Below are 17789 nucleotides of genomic sequence, written 5' to 3' on the forward strand. Positions count from 1 at the left end.
ACAAGGGGATTTTCTTTATCTGAGGAGGCACTGTTTGTTTTAGAGGCACAGGACCCGAATGTAGAATGGTACATGAAGGTTGCAGCAGCAGTTCAGAATGCAATCCAGTGCTACCATGTCATCTATGACCAGAAGAAAAGAGCTACTACCCAGACATCACTGGATCATTTTTTCAAGAGGATGGATAGAATTGAATCCAGCAAGGAACCAGAAACTTTGCCATCAACGTCAGGCATGAGTGAAATTGCAACTTGCCCTTGTCTCCTATTGCTAACGATCCTTCAGCTTTACCATCTCCCACCTCCCCTCCCTCCTCCAGTCAGTAACTCTTCTTGCCTGTTCACTCAATGCCAGTGCCTGTAGGCCAGCTGTTGGACTGTACTACTGTACTTTTCAAGGTACTGTACTGTAAGATTAAAAATGTTTTCTTTGTGTTTTTTTGTTTTGTTTTATTTGTATGAAAAGTATTATAAACCTATTACAGTACAGTACTATATAGCCAATTGTGTTAGTTGGGTACCTAGGCTAACTTTGTCGGACTTACAAACAAATTGGACTTACGAATGCACTCTCGGAACAGAACTTGTTCGTATATAGGGGACTTACTGCACAGGTATCATATACAGATAAACTTAACTTAAATAGACCATGGCTGCCAACAGCAGGAGTATCTGCTTCCTTTGCAGTGAACTTTCCTCTGATCTGACCATAAAAAGAAGAGCAGGGAGTGCACAGTCCATGAAACAGCACTATCTGGAGAGGGACCATGCATTTCACAGTGGTATTATTGTGGCTGTCTTTAAGATTCTGTCGCAGTATTAAGTGTTAGTCCTTTAAGTATTACTGTTGTATTTAGAAATTTTTATTTTCAAGAATATTTGATCCATAGGGAAGAAATATATGTCTTAAAGTTGTTACACATGAAAGAAATTGGGAGGGTGGCCAATATTTCTTTCTATTTGGCATTATTCTAGTTTCTCTCCAGAGACAGGCACATCATAGATGCACGTTTTGGATCTTGTTAACCATTTTCTTCCCAATAGTCATTATTTATGGACTTGAAAAAGCAATGCATTTCTTAACCATGCCCTTTTTCTATGACTACTTATAACATGTTTTCAGATGCAAATTCATAATGTTCTTATTTGCATGATATATAATTGGTATTCTATAAAATTAGAGTGGTTGCATAATGCTGACAATATGGTATTTGTTCATTAATTATGTATATATATAAATATATAAATATATACACATGAAATTATATATATAATTATAGATTTGAAATATATATGAAATTCATTCAATTTTTTTTTCTTTTTTGTGGTACGCAGGCCTCTCACTGTTGTGGCCTTCTCCGTTGCAGAGCACAGGCTCTGGACGCACAGGCTCAGCAGCCATGGCTCATGGGCCCAGCCACTCCGTGGCATGTGGGATCTTCCTGGACGGGGGCACGAACCCGTGTCCTCTGCATCAGCAGGTAGACTCTCAACCACTGCGCCACCAGGGAAGCCCTCATTCAATTTTGATTAGATAAAGAAAAACAAATGACAATGAAATAGCTAAAATTACAAAGGACACTTGTTTAACCAGCCAAAAGCTTTCTTTAAATGTACATTCCATATGTGAATTTAATATAGCTGAAAATGCTACCTGGAATTCCAAATGTGAAATAAGAAGAAACGGTGTCCTTTTGGGCTTCTTGGATAAAAATCAGGGCAAAAGTGAGTAACGGAAGATTTATTTCCCTGCTGGGCAAATGGCACAGATTTCCTTTTGATAGTCAACTGTTTCCGACACAGTTAGAAGGAGCCCTGGTGCTGCAAACTCCACCCTTGATCATAAACATAAAGTTACAATGAGGATAAATGTAAGACATATGTGGCCCACATTTTTATTCCTATAAAAGTATCTTGGACAAATAAGAAGGAGAGAGTGTTTTTTCAAATCCTACAGGTGGTTTCATTTAGTCAATATGTTTGTCTAATTGCTCAAAAGTTACCTACACAATATTGAGAACAGATATTCTTTTTTTTTTTTTTTTTTTTTTTTGTTTTTGTGGTACACGGACCTCTCACTGTTGTGGCCTCTCCGGTTGCGGAGCACAGGCTCCGGACGCGCAGGCTCAGCAGCCATGGCTCACGGGCCCAGCCGCTCCGCGGCACATGGGATCTTCCCGGACCGGGGCACGAACCCTTGTCCCCTGCATCGGCAGGCGGACTCTCAACCACTGCGCCACCAGGGAAGCCCGAGAAGAGATATTCTTTTGTAAAGTTTCTTAATCAGCTTCTGAACGTTGCCAGCGTCCTCTTTAGCATAAATCCTCTTTTTCTGCATGCAAAAGCTGAAATCTGCCATGTTCTTGTTTTACCCTCTGCCATCCAGTCTCAAGAAGCTGGATCTGACAAACATAGCATTAAAAAATAATGGGCAGGGGACTGCCACAAGCTGTTGCCAATGAAACAACTGCAGACCCTGCATTGGTAGCTTCCTCCTCTAACTTCATATCCCCATGGTGCTGGCAGTAATTGGGAGGGGGGTTACAGGGACATTTCTCTCTCAAGGGAGATAGTAAGAATATTAATATTAATGCAATATCTGCTCTTTCAGATGGGAATGGATAAGATGAAATGATTTAAAGAAGGCTTGATCAATCGTTCCGTTTCTTGGCAAGAAAATGATGCCTTTGCATTTAAGAAAGAACATCTGGGTGGAATCACATTGGTTAAAAGAATTGGGTGGTTGGCAACCAAAAATTCACCTTCTTTGATAGAGTTAGATTCCTTCCCCTCTCCCACCCTCCCACCGCCTTCCTTTGGGTCTTCTGGCCCTGCTGGGGGCAAAAGCAAAACTTTGAAATGCTTCACTTGAAAGTATATGCTTACATTTCAGCACTCTTTTTGTGACCTTGCTGCTTACTGATTTATTAGCAGTGTCTAAGAAGGCATCTGGGGTAGCTGGTCAATTTGTCTGATTCTGAAGAAAGGGTGGCCACCCTGGGAGCCTTTTTGACTCTATGACCCCACATCTGGCCCATGAAGCTCTTTCTGTCCCCATGGTGGCTTGAGAAGTGTCTGCAACCAAGAGCTCTTTGGAGAAATGTGGACAGTTCGCCAAACCTTTCAAAGTCTGGGAGAGCTGAGAGGCTTCTGACCAGGACACCAGCAAGGCCGCAGCACAAAAGGACTGTGCACGTGGTAGATAGATAGGGGTTTCTTAAGACATTAAACATTTCAAGGTTTTACTACTGAAAGCACAAGCGGAGCCCTGTGTAGGAGACAAAGATGTATGGCCTCAGGGAGGAGTTGGGGACACTGCTCCTTTACTGTTCTCTCTCTGAATGGTGATGACTGAGCATGGAGACATTTATGACCTGCATCCCCCCCTTGCCAGATGCCAGATGGCCATTAGTTAACCAGTAACATTCCTGCCACCCGTCCACTCTCTCAGCTTTGGGAGTTGAAGCCAGGGGTACAGAGCAAAGTGGGGCTCATCAGGGCAAAAATCAGCACAGGAGACAAATTTGGAGCGTTACGGGAAGGCAAAGGCACCCAACTACAAGTCAGAGTAAAGAGGAGGGAGGTATTCAAAAGAGTCTTCCAACCTAATGTGAGTTTTAAAGATCACAGTGGCATCCTAAGGGACACACCCCGTCTTCCCCAAGAGCATTCCTTCATACAGAGCTCATTCCCCAGTCTTTATATTTCTTTGTAACTCTGTAACTCTACACCCCCCTAAAACACCTGTGCTACCTTTAATATGATGAGGCTCATCCTAGGTCTATTTCCTTGCAGAGCAACCTGGGAATCACTGTATCAGTCACAACTGTTCCTAGCCCTCTCTCCTTTTCTCTTATTCCTTACCTTATTACTATGATATTCTTTGATGTTGTATTCTTGCAAAGTATTTAAAACATCACTACCATCATCAAGGAGCACTTTTATATACATATTTGTACATCATGTGACATTTCTTGTGTTTAAAGAGAATTTCCTTGTCTTCTCCATCAGAATGTAAGCTCCATAATGTCACTGAGTTCCCAGTGCCTAGAACTGTACCTGACATTTACTTGCTTCATAAATATTTGTTGACTAAATGAATTAATGAATGAATATAAGTCTACTCTCATCCATCTAAGAGCACAGAGCCTAAGAAAGAACATATGTGTACATATATCCAAAAGCAGAAGGCTGACATATAACCGGGCAGTAAAATGCTGGCCAAGTTCCATTTCATAAGATGATGATTGATTCCATTAACCATTGTTGTTCCATTTTTGGACCACAGGCAGGTGAGATGCTTCAAAACCCTTCATGGAAACATGCATCCATACATGTGGTTTCTAAAGAAACACTATTCTACTCTTTAGTACATTATGTTATTGCTATGGAAACAGCAATATTTTAAAGAACACTGGAACTTTCCAAATACAGTATTTATTCTTCTTGTAAAAGCAAAATAATGTGTTTCGCTTAAGAACTTGTTAGGTGGCCTGCAACTAAATATAAAGAGACAGATTCTCATCATGTGTACGTCTATGGGAAAACTTGGACACCAGCTTTTCCAGATACATTTTTAAATAAACTCAGTGCAAAACTCTAGGCATAATTGGGGTCTTCAATGAAACACTTAATATGTTAGATTTGTTTTTTATTTAGAAAAACGATTTATATTTGAACCCCAGAAACCCCTCTGCAGGATTGCAAGCTGGCATTGCCTTTGGATTTTCAGAGGACCAACTTTACTTGCTACTTTTGTCTATTACTTCACCAACACCTCTGAATGCTCAGCTGGCTAGTGTGGCCCTGGCTCTCCTGGACTGGCATTAAAAATCTTTCACCAAAAGATTTTGAGAAAAAAGCATAACCCATATCTAGGTTCTAATAGAACAAGAGAAGAGGAACCAAGTAGGATTAGATGGGTGTTATCAAAGGTCACTCAACTCTAGTTCACACACAGGGAATTTCTGTATCAATTGACAATAAAACTTGTAAAACTTCTCTTCCTTAGTCATGCGTTTCTAAAGCAAACCTAGATAGATGCAATTTGAAAACCTCTCTTTCTGCTGATAATGAAGTAAGAGCAATTCGTTAAGATGTACAGTCCAGCATTATGGTGATCATAATTTCTGCCTTGTATTAAGTGCAAAACTGATAGTTTTAACATTTAGTTCAAATACATTATCCGTGTGCAGAGGTGGTAACACCCCACTTCGTTCCTGGTGATGGAAAGACCACAGACTGGAAGCCGTGAGACTAGATTTCGCCTCTGCCCTTGCCACTTGTGAGCTGTTTGTCCCCGAGCAGATTACAGCCTCCCTCAGCCTCCCTCTGTTCCCCACCTTGTCAGGTTACCCAAATAAGGACACACATACAGAACCCAAAACAGGACTTAGTAAACAGTAATTCTCTTCTTGTCCTCAATAAAATAAAATAACCATTGCATTTCTCTTTATTTTTGTCAGCCTGTTAAAGTACAAGTGCCTTTAAAGCTTCCAGGGTTTGACCATGGACAGAGTTCACTTAAACAAAACCTGTCTCCTGTTAGTAATTTAGTTCAGATAAAAGATAGATATGTATTTAACAAAATATATTGCTCACATTATAATAATTTGTAACTATGTGTCATCTTCTATGCAAGAGCCCAAAGGGCTTTGCAAATAAAAATACTTGCAATGCATATAGATACGGTTAAATATTATATTTCATTTTAGGTAAATTAATAAAAACAAATTAAGTGATTTGCATACGATTTTATACTGTTGAATACTTTGGTGACAATACATAAGAAAATACAGAGCTTTTTGAATTCTATCAACTGCATGAACGGCAAGTATGTGCTGTATAGACCCCGCTCTCCTCTTCTGGGACCTTACCTGCCATCATAAACTGATTGCAATATTGATCCTCAGAATTGTTAACAAACACTCCAAGCAGCCACCATCAAGCAAGTGGAATTGGTTGATTAGTTTAAGTCTATTTGCTTCCTTGAGTTAGACTTATTTCCAAGTGTTGTCTACATTAGGAATGAATTCACATAAGGGAGCACAAAGCTTCATTTGCATGCTTCTTTGTTATTATTTTTTAATGTTCACTAAAATATATCCTTGAAAATTACTTATTTGTCAGTTTTAATGGGACCTGGCACAATTAAATTCCTCAATGTATTGACCCTCAGAGAAAGAAAATTTGCTGAAAATCCTCCCTCCCTGTTCAGAGAAAATAATGTCTATTCAGTTCTCCAAGACCTCCTGCAAAGCCAACACGGGCCTCCATTTTTTACTTAACTGCATTTCACTACTGATGCCTAATCCTTCTGCTTGCTCCATGGCCTGGCTCCATCATGTTTCCTCTTTCTGCCTTCTATCTTTCATGTTTCCTTTTCCTGGATCTTCCCATACTCAAATTTTTAGAGGAAATCACCATCCTGTCTGGTTCCACTGCAAGTGCATGGTTCCAATTTCAGTCAGATCCTCAGGACTGCTCAGCAATTCTTCTACATAACCGTAGTTGGCCTCTTTCCCCATCCATTTTATCAGAGCTTCTAAATCATCATCAGTCTTCTCAACCTCCTCCCCCTGGCTCCTTGACTCAACAGATGCCAACCTGTCCTAGAGAACATGGATGCCATTAAGTATGGACTCCCAGCTCCCCTGAGCTCTGCCTGAACCTCTGCACACACTCATTCTTCGCTCCATCTCACCTTCTTTCTCCACAGTGTCGCTCCCCTTGTCCCTGTGCCCCACACCTGATCCAAGACTCTATGCTATTGTTTTCCCACCCCCTCTCCCAACCCACCTTTAAAATATTTTCTTGGACAAATGCCCCTGAGCCTAGAAATGAGATCAAGAGTGTTCCTCACCAAAAATAAACAAGCAAGGAAGCAAGCAATGACAAGGCACTTTCTTTGAACTGGAGCCTGACACTTGTGCTTCATCCCACCTCTGAGTTTTTTCATCACGCTCCCTCTGCATGGGGTAAAATTCTACCTATTTCTGTACATCCAAATCCTGCCCATTTCCTAAGACCCAAACCAAATGCATTTTCCTTCCCCATGTCCCCAAATGCAAACAGTGACTTGCTTCCCTGAACTTACGTATTGACCTGTGCCTTTCTACCAAGAGCACCTCTTCTCTGTGTTGTAATTATGTGTCTGTCTGCTCTCATAACTACTGGAAGCTAAATAAGGTCAGAATCTGTGTCTGACTTATCTTTGTACTCCCAAAAGTGCCAACACATGCCTGTACACTGTAGGTACTTACTTAGTCATTGCCATTTTAGAGAGATTAGGAATCTGAGGCAGGACGCTCTTAGAGACGTACCCTAAATCAAAGCTGGTAAATTGCAAAGTTGTCACTAATTTTTGCTCTCTTTCAACTCCTTGTACAAATCTGCAATCTTAAAAATTTTACTGCAACTAGTTCAAAATTATATAAATTATATCATTTTTGTGGTCTATAGCAAGTTTCTTTAAATGTCTATTTTCCAAAGACTTTGCAAACATTTTTATTTTATGCTGTACATAGTAGGAGCTAAATAAACATTGAATGAATGAATAAATGAACAAGCTTTGGATAATGACAACCATAAAACTTAAATTTGTTAAGCGTGGAAAAATAAGAAGTGTTCTGGCCAGAGGGAACCCCACTGGAGGACAAGGTGAGGACACAAGACTGCTAATAAAGAGAAGAGTTGCCCCTCTGCCCAACTGTGAGGTTCCATTCTCCTTGTTGTCCAACATTTCCATATTGAGGATTTTGACAATTTAAGGTATTTTAAAATTACAACGTAAGTGTCATTTGTTTTCTGAATTTGGTTGCCAAATTCTGATCCTTAAGGTCTGAGATAAGATTATTACCTGCCAAAGGAGAATATTAGGAGAAGATTTATTTTCTGCTCTCAAATTTCACACTGAAGAAGCATCTTCAAATGTTGAGCCAGGGGCTTCCCTGGTGGCGCAGTGGTTGAGAATCCGCCTGCCAATGCAGGGGACACGGGTTCGAGTCCTGGTGTCGGAGGATCCCACGTGCCGCGGAGCAACTGGGCCCGTGAGCCACGACTACTGAGCCTGCGCGTCTGGAGCCTGTGCTCCGCAAAGAGGCCGCGATGGTGAGAGGCCCGCGCACCGCGATGAGGAGTGGCCCCCGCTTGCCACAACTAGGGAAAGCCCTCGTACAGAAACGAAGACCCAACACAGCCAAAAATAAATATATATAAATTATAAAAAAAAATGTTGAGCCAGGAGAGCAATTCCAGACAATTAAAGAAAACCAGTCAAGACCATTTTATTACCCACTTTCTGTAAGGGCAGGTGGAATATAAACTTCTGCATGGGTACAGTTGGAGACATCTCTGCTGAAGAGAATTCGGACGCCTTTGTTGCTTTCCAGGTTATTTACAGTGATTGATGTTCACCTGGATCTAAGTTTTATTATATTTGACAATGACAGGATTACGTAAAAATTTCACAGCACCACAGGTATTTCGGGGAGATCAAAGTACAACCCCTGCATAACAAGCAGTTTGCAAATGCTGAGGAATGTACACTTTGTTATGGATGGTACACTTTGTGACTCTGAATAGGGCTGGTTGAAAAACATTCACTTGAACGCAAAACAAGAGTCTATTATCCAAGGAGTGTAAGAACTCTATTGCACCTTAAGAGAGAGAGAGAAAAGAGGTTTAGTATCAGACAAGAAAAGGAGAGTATTAGCCCTCAGCAGAATTTCCAGTAATTGCCTCACTGAAAAGGCTCTAAATAGAGTAATCACATAATGGTAAACTTAATGGTATAAAGAAATGATTGAGCACATTTAGGTGGGACAACTGAAGTCTGGAGGTATTTGTTTTTCATTCCTCACTGGAAGGCAGGAGCTGTGTTTCATAGCTGTGGGAAGGAGCCATAGGATTGTATATGGAGATTAAAATACATCGTAATTGCTTTAGTCAAATGAACAGATTTTATACATAAGAGGGCTCTGTAAGCATAATTTAAGGAAGGTTTTACATGGAAATGATTTATCAGTTACAACTCCAGTTCCCAACTACCTTATACAACTTGTCTCCCCAAGATGGATATTTTAATCGCTAATTTATTAAAAGATGAAATGTTGGAATGTTGGATAGATTGAAATCATTTGTCAGATCACGAAGTCCTCATAACATTTCTCAGCCTTAATAACACATCTGCTCTTAGAATGTGGTCTCTTGATAATAGCTGTCTGAAAGTGTCTGAATTTAGGGATTATTTGAGACAACAGATTTCCTTCTATTTGGAATTGAATGACGCATCTGCTCCCTCACCGTTAGCTTTGTGTGATAGTCTCAAGGCATTCATAAAAGGGCAGATCATTTTGAACATCATGAGGAGGAAAAAAGACCTTTGTTGACAATATGAGATTTGGAAAGAGGAATTAAAAGCACTTAAAGGTAGTAATTTATGTTTAGAAATATTATTCCATAGTTCCTTTTCCAATCTTCTGTTGGTACTCCTAAACCAACAATTTAGAGAAGACTTTGATAGAACACTAAATAGAAATTCACAAAATTGTATCTGATTTGTTTCAGTATAACCAACAGAACTGAGTAGAAATGGACAACCATAATCATTCCAAAGACCATATGCCAAACTAAGTGTCCAAATGCAAGAGTAGACTAAACAGAATGGAAAATAATATGTGAAAATTACCTTCTCCATTTTACTTCCAAGAGAGAATATTCCAAAAGATGAAACCATAACAAAACCTTTGTGCGACTTCGAGGATAAACTATATATACAAAGAAATGCAGGTCAAGAGCCCAAACATCTCTGAAGGTGCAATGGCTGATAAGAAAGAGACCATTATCAGCTTATTGACTGCAGTTAATTACAAAAATTATCATGTATAGTTGGACAAATTCATTTTCAAATGATGGTGTTGCCCTTTTGTTTCCACACACACACCCACAAAAATATTCTTTACATTTAGAAAGAAGCAAAAGGAAATTTTTAGCTAAGTTTCCTGATATTTGCATATTGTCATCTTACAGATAGCTCCACAGATGGCATTAATGGATGTATAACAATGAGATAACATTTTATTATAAAAGCCGTGCTCTTCCTATGAATCAAGCCATATCACATGTACATATACAAACATGTATATTTTTTAATAGAGCTAGATTTTCAGATTGCATAACTGTATGAAGATGATGATGACAATGAAGCATAAAAATTGCACCCTGCCTGAAAAAATGCAGCTGTCCTATCACTTACCATATAGGACAACACCTAATTATTTTGGAATAACTAAAGGTGTTATGAGAAACACCACCCCAGCTGTCTTTTGTTTTTCAAGGTGTCCTTATTCATTGGTCTTTCAGTTACACTTGACACAACTGATTACCCTCCCTTTGGGAACATTTTTGCCTTTGGACTTTCTGCCACACTATTATCTCTTGCTATCTCTTGGACAACTCTTTCTCTGAATTCAGATTTTCTTATTCTCCAGAGGTTTTCTCAGTGGGTTGGAGGGTCAGGAACCACATCCTGGAGAGAATCTGGATGTATGAGGGGCCTCTTCCTGTTGTCCAGTGACGGACTACTGGCATGTAATGTGAGGGAGGTGGGGGAGGGGAGAGGAGGAAGAATGCTAATTTTCTAGGATACACAGAACTGTTCCATAGGACAAAGACATCTTACAGCACTACACTTTGGGGAAACACTCAGTGGGAAAACCAAGTTCTTGACCTTTCATTTATTATTTCTGAGACCCTACCTTTGAGCACTTTGCTTCAACTGGGATCAAATCTCCCACATACACATAAGATCCCCAAGACTGTCTCTCCCACTTTGTCCCTCTGTGGTCCTCTAGGTCCTCCACGTCAGTTGCTGCCAAAGACGTCCTCATGGGCAGTTCCAACTGTGATCCACCCAGGAGCCTGGCAGATGGCTAGTCTTTGCTTCTACTTTTTCCTTTCTCCTCACATCCAAATGATTGAGTTCTGCCAGTTCTTTTTATCTATAATGTCTTTTGGAAATGTTTCTTTTCCATTGCCACAGGAATCCCTTAGCAGACACCTGTGTTTACCCCATATCTATCCTAAGTGGCTTCCCAAAGGCAATCCCTGCCCTTTACCATCCATCCTATACCCTATTGCTACAATTAGTTTTATGGACCACTCCCCACCATTTTTGATAATCCACTATGACAGATCTTGCTTCTTAGTTCTCACTGTGACTCTTCATCCCACCCTCAGTGACTGTCATATCTCTTTCTCCCTTTTTACCCTTCATCTTTTACTGTCCCCTTGTTTAGACCTTCTGTCCCAGTCAAGCTTATCTGCTTAAGAGCATAGTGTGAATTTTTTACTCCTTCCTCAGAGCTTTTATACCTATGACTAAAGCTGACCCCATCTCCTCTCCCTCCTTACTTACAGGCTCAGTAACAGACTGTGTAGAATCAAATCAGAGCCTGAGAAAACAGGAAAAATCAGTAATATCAATTCTGTCTCTCTTTAAATTTTTGACATTTTGTTCATTATTAATTTTGTATTATACAAATTTAAGTTTAATATGAATTGTGATTTTTAAAATATTGCACTAAAATATTCTTTACCTTGATTACTGAGCTTTTGGCGCACCTTTAAATTTTGCACCAGAGCAAATTCCTCACTCAGCTTGCCCTAGCCCTAGCCCTAGCCCTGCTTAGTGGTTTCCTCTCTTCCCACGCTGTTCCTCCTGCAGGGCAACCCTGATGAAGACTTTCAGTGCTGGGAGCTCCCCTGATGTAACCCTTGCCTGCTGTCAAGGGCTCCGTGGTTACATGTTGCCATGGGGGAGTGCTTGTCATCTGCAGGTTTGGGGTCCTTGGTCCCCCTCTAGGACAAAGGCTCCTCTGCTATGCTCATCACAGGACCAAATACCCTGCCCTCCACTCAATGGATGCTTACTAAAGATCCATGAGCATAACAGAATATACGGTGTAGCACAGGGAACTCTACTTAATACACTGTGGTGACCTAAATGGGAAGGAAGTCCAAAAAAAGAGGGGCTCTATGTATATGTATAGCTGATTCGTTTTGCTGTACAGTAGAAACTAATCCAACATTGTAAAGCAACTCTACTCCAATAAAAATTAATTAAAAAACAAAAAGAGCTGCACAGCTAAGATGCAATAATAGGAATGTTGGCCTCAGAGAACATCAGAGAAACAGGCAAACAAAAAATCCTCACCTTCTTCCACTAGTATCTGTGAATAGGTTAGGTTTATCTCATCAAGACTCCTGAAAGAATCCTTTGCTATAAATAGAAAAGTGAAATAGGCACTGGCACCATTCCTGCGGTATGGTGGCTTGGGGGTGAGTCTGAGCAACCCCTGGGTTGTACTGGGTCCCCTTCCGTTAATCACTTCCCAAGCTGCCACTCCCAACTGCCGAGACTCTTGCAATTCAAACAGTCCATCTCTTTCACAGTGAAAAAGAGTCCGAACAGCTCCTCCCACCTCCACGGCTATCAAATAACAAGGTTAAGTATTTCTGAGGCATGTGGCAGAATAAATTAGTTTCATCTCACTAAAGAAAGAAGACATACCATGTTGGAAGATAAGCCTGGGAATCTGAGAGTGAGACTTTACACACTGAGCCGGCCTTCGGTGACACTGTTTTGAAAATGAATAGAATCAGAGATTTGGACTCTAACTTCATACTTCTAAAAGTTCTGTTCTCTGCCCCTCCCCCCAAACAGCATTTAATTGAGTTCTGATATTCAAAGAATGGGCAGCTGGGAATCTAGGTCAAACCTGCTTCCTTTCTCTGTGCCTCCTTCTTTTTCTGTCCCACCTCCTCCTTACTCACTTCCCTTTCCACTTGCTTTCCTCTCCTCTCCCTCCCAAATCACCTTTCACATATCCAGATATGGTGAATAGCTCTAACAGAACACAAGAAAATTGAGTAACCTTGGTAGCACTAAATTCTTTCTCTCTATATATACCTTTCTAAATCGTTTCCATGTACGATACGTTTTATGCAGAGCAAAACATATAATGATATATGAGGTTGTTCCAGGCACTTCTAAAACACAGCAACTTTTCTAAGATTTGATTATTTTGAACATTAGACAAGTGGCAAAGAAATATATATATCTTTTTCAACTAAAAAAGAATAGGAAAAGGGATATAAGTAAACATAAATTCTCTGTTGCTCTTACATTGGGACCCACTTAACTATCCAGTACTGATGGGGTTATTAAGAGGCATTAAGCTGTCTGTCCGGAGTAAAAGGCAGCAGATTTAGGTGCGTTCCCTCAGGATGTTGGAGGGCAGGGGTTGACTGCAGAGAAGGTTGTCCATGGTCTCTGTGGGACCCATTTCCCATCCAGCAGGGTCTCTCCCCCCAGGTCGTATTAGCTCACTGGGTCTCCTGGCATCAATAGAGCTTCTAAGACAAAATTCTTAATCTACTGAACAAAAGTTCTATTTTAAAAATAAATGGTAAACATCCTTCTACCACCGATATTTGAAAAGCCAAGAAGAAAGACATTTGAAAATCATTACATATTTGTCCAAACAATGTTTTATATTTTCTGACCTCTAAACGTTGACATTTAAAGAAACCAATGTGAAGCATGGATAGAAGTTTGGTGAGCTCAAATGTTAAAAGAAAACACATGGAAAGTGGTGCATTTAAACATAAATAATATGTATAGAGAAAAAAAGGAAGATGGAGCATACAACCCAAGGAGATTACAAAAGAGCTTCAGGAGCACATAAGAATAATATAAGGGAGTGTATTAGTTTCCTGCGGCTGCTACACCCACCAACTTGGTGGCTTCAAACAATTGAAATTTCTTCTCTCACAATTCTGGCAGCCCTGAGCCGACTGCAAGCTTAACACAAGGTAGCATCACATTCCAGCCAGGTAAAAATGTCCTCAGCATCTAATGCTCCAGTCACAGAAGCAGTGTCCTAATTAGGGGAATAATGGAAATTATGGGGAACATGGCAGAGTAGAAAGCCCATGAGTCAAGTTGACCGAAGTGATGTGAGGTTTTATTTCCTTACCTATATAATACATACCTGAAAGTGTTATCATGTAGATTAAAATGAATCGCGAATGAGGTCCTGGCACATGGTAAGTTGTAAATAATGTGAGTTCACTTCTTCCTTTCTCCTCCTTTAATTTCTTTTGTACTTTGTACTGGCCATGCAAGGCCAGTCATGGAAGCAACAGTGTATTTAATTTTGGCCACTACATTTTAAGGAACACAATGACAAACTATAGGTACAGCCAGAAGAAGGATGCTAGATTGGTGAAGTAGCTGGAAACTACATCTTATAATAATAATAATGTCTTACGTTTCTTTAACATCTTATAATTTTCAGAGGGTTTAATTTCCAAAACAGAACTCTCAGGTAAGCTGACAAATGTTAATCTGTAATTAATATAATTCATGTTTTATATACAAATCTATAAATGCCCAGAGAAATTAAGTGGCCCACCAAATGTCATGGGGCTCATACTCATATATAACCAAGATGGGACACAAATGCAAGTTTACTGAGCACTCACTAACAATTTCCTCTTTATTACACTGCCTCCCTTATAAGAAATGGTAGAAGGAACTGGGAAATATTCTGGAGATGTTTACAGAAAGACAGTAAACATCTGTCTGATAACTGCCTTAAAATATTTGAAAGATTGTCCTGTAGTAAAGGGAAAAGAACACTCCCCCCAAAGTACAGACCAGGATTGGTGGGTGGAGATCACAGCCAGACAAACTTTAGCTCAACATCAGGGGAATCTTTGGAACCATTAGAGGTAAACAACAGTAGACTAAGGTTGATGAGGGCGATATTCAGGGGTGCAAAGCAGCGACGTCTTTGTTGGGATATCGGCTGAACTAGATCCATTCAATTATTCCAATGTTAAATACATAATTATTGAGCAAAACCCTGTGCTAGGCATTGTGGGAGACAGAGAGATAATTAAGATCTTGTCCTCAACTATGTATATCACCTCAAATGCCCCCACAACTTTAGAAATCATACGGGTGTTTGACATTTTTATTTAAACAGATTTTTAAGACATTTGGGAAAACACAATTGGTATAACAGTGGAGACTTCAACAACTGACAGAGTGATGCTTACATCCACCTAAATATTGCTTTATTTTTCAATATTGACTGGACATATGAACAGGTGTGCATGGCCGTGTGAGAATGGTGTTCATCTTTCTAAATGAGAAACAGACAATGTGACAGGATGACAGTTGTTTTCTCTTTCTACATTGTCTTTCTGAGGGACTCATTCTACTTATTCCTGAACAATCTAGAATGCTAGCTGTAGTTTGTAGAAGGGCAGGTCACTGTATGTAATTCTCTCTGCCTTTGAAATTAAAAAAAAAATGTAACCATGTGCTATTCTAAAGCATTTCAATATTTGCATTTCTAATTCCTATAAATCACAAGCATTTATTTTATGAAACTTGGAAAGATCGCTATTTATCTCAAATTATACCAGTTATGCCGGCATCACACCAGAACACAGAATTACGGAACATATGAGATAGAAACCTGACACTCAGTTCTCTGCGATGTGTTAAGCAGAGAAAAAAAAATGTACTGCTGTATAAAAAGCTGGATAATCAGTTGCGAACCTCAAATTATAAGACTAAATCAATAAAGAAAACAATTGAAAAGTTACACTCAAATCAGAACCTCTGAAGAGAGTCCAAGGGACATAATGGAGAGCTGAGTAATGAAATGAAAACAAACACTCTCTTAAACTGCTATGGAATTTATAATCTGGATTAAATATGGATTTTGCTCAAATCCATAACTCATGTATATTTATCTTAAAATAACCTGTTTAAGTGTGTTTGGGCTTTAGGAAATTGTTACTGTTGTTGCTTCTTAAAAAAATAGACTAACACACTTAATGGCACAAAGGAAATAATATTTTCTACGACTGAAAGAAAAAAGACAGTGATTATCTTTTCCAGTAAATTAGTTTTAAAAGCTAGACCTAGTTCACAGGCAATTTCCGCTCACCAGATTTTCCCAGGTTTTCCCACAGTTATTAGTGTCAAAATAATGATGCATCTGGTAACAGTAAGCCATCAGAGCCTTGAGATATCACCAAGAAACAGTTCTTTGGATCACAGTTCCAAATTTTATTAAAATTCTTACTTCCCACAGACTGATTTAACTCTGATATGTCCTCTTATATCTCCCCCCAGGATACCCACCCCTATGATGCTCACAAATTAAAGTAGATTTCTTACTACAGGGGGACTAACAGATCTTCTACAGATGTTTGTTGAGTAGATCTCAAATTCCTGATTCAATTGGCACATGAATAGAGATTTTTTTCTTTGATTATTGATTAACTACTTTAAGAAGTATAAACTTAAAATCTTCATTGTTTCAAAACGCTATTATTTTAGTTCTTAAGCTTTCAGAATAGAAGTGAGCTACAAATTTAAGGGCCTATCAAGGATCAGAAAATTTGCCTCCCTTATAGGAGCAATGAAAAGGAAGAATATTTTTCTCTTTTCAATGGCATTATAGGATTGAATCCTGTACCTGAAGAACAGGAAAGAGGTCTAATTTTATTCAATTAACAAATATTAAATCAGGAAAAAATCCTCTTCCTTGATTCATGCCCTTCCTTCAGCAATGACTCATTTCTCATCTAAACTGTCATTTTAAGGTTCAGAATGATGGAATCTCATCCAATTTTGACTCCCAGGCTTCGCTTATTGAGATCTGCATATATTTGGTTACCATGATCTCAGATGACTTGTTGCTAAAAGAATGTTAAGCCAGGAGGCTATTTAGAATTGTGTGATGATTGCAGAATCCTAAAGCAAAGGAAAGCTGGACCCTGCCTTTGAATCTTCTCTACTTCTGTTCAAAGGAAAATCTATCTTACAGTGAAATAGGTTCCATCACTTTCCTTCAAGACGCATTCCTGCTTCTCACAGCTCTCTACTGTGGGAAAATATTTTATACACCTAATCTAAATCCTTTTTATTCCAGCAAATGTTCATTTTTTCCCCTCCAGTTTAAGAATAACATGTTACTGTCCTCTGTGTGAGATCATTGTGCCCAAGAAGACTAGAATCAAAGAGCCCTGCAGCCTGCAGTGGGATCTCTCCACAAAGTCTTACTCAAATGCTCCCATTATGAATGATGTGCTTCAGAGTCTATATTCCATGGTTAACACTTTAAGAAATATAAACTACACATTTTCATGTTTAACATAATGATTGAAAGTACTGTTTTACGTGTCAGGCTTTGGTCCCTATTCTGACTGTGATTTTATTAGCTGTGTGATCTCGGGCAAATTGCCTAACAGGGACTAATAACACCTTCCACAGAAGTTTGTTGAGAAAATGCAGTGAGATAACACACAGAAAATGCTTAGCACACTGCCTAGAACACAGTAAGTACTCAATAATTGGTAGTTAATATCACTTCAATAATTTATAAACTTGGTTATCAAATCTATAGATTTAGATGTTGAGTTGTTACAAATTTAGGGAATTACCATGGACTGAAAAGTTAGCCTCCTTATGTAACTTCAAGACCCATATGATATCCAGGTTGAGATTTAATATCGGTTCACATCAAGTGATTCTAAGTCACTTCCTAATAACATTATAATAACAAATAAGCATCAAACAGTATCCTAGTACTCTGGAAAGTTTTGAGCAGACGTGATCTAAGAGATCTAAGACATGATCCATTTACAATGAATTTAACTTAACTTACAGATGGGGATTTGGGCTCTCTAGGCCAGTCCAGTGCC

Source organism: Lagenorhynchus albirostris, chromosome 2 (assembly GCF_949774975.1).
Source record: "Lagenorhynchus albirostris chromosome 2, mLagAlb1.1, whole genome shotgun sequence".
NCBI classification, from domain to species: domain Eukaryota; kingdom Metazoa; phylum Chordata; class Mammalia; order Artiodactyla; family Delphinidae; genus Lagenorhynchus; species Lagenorhynchus albirostris.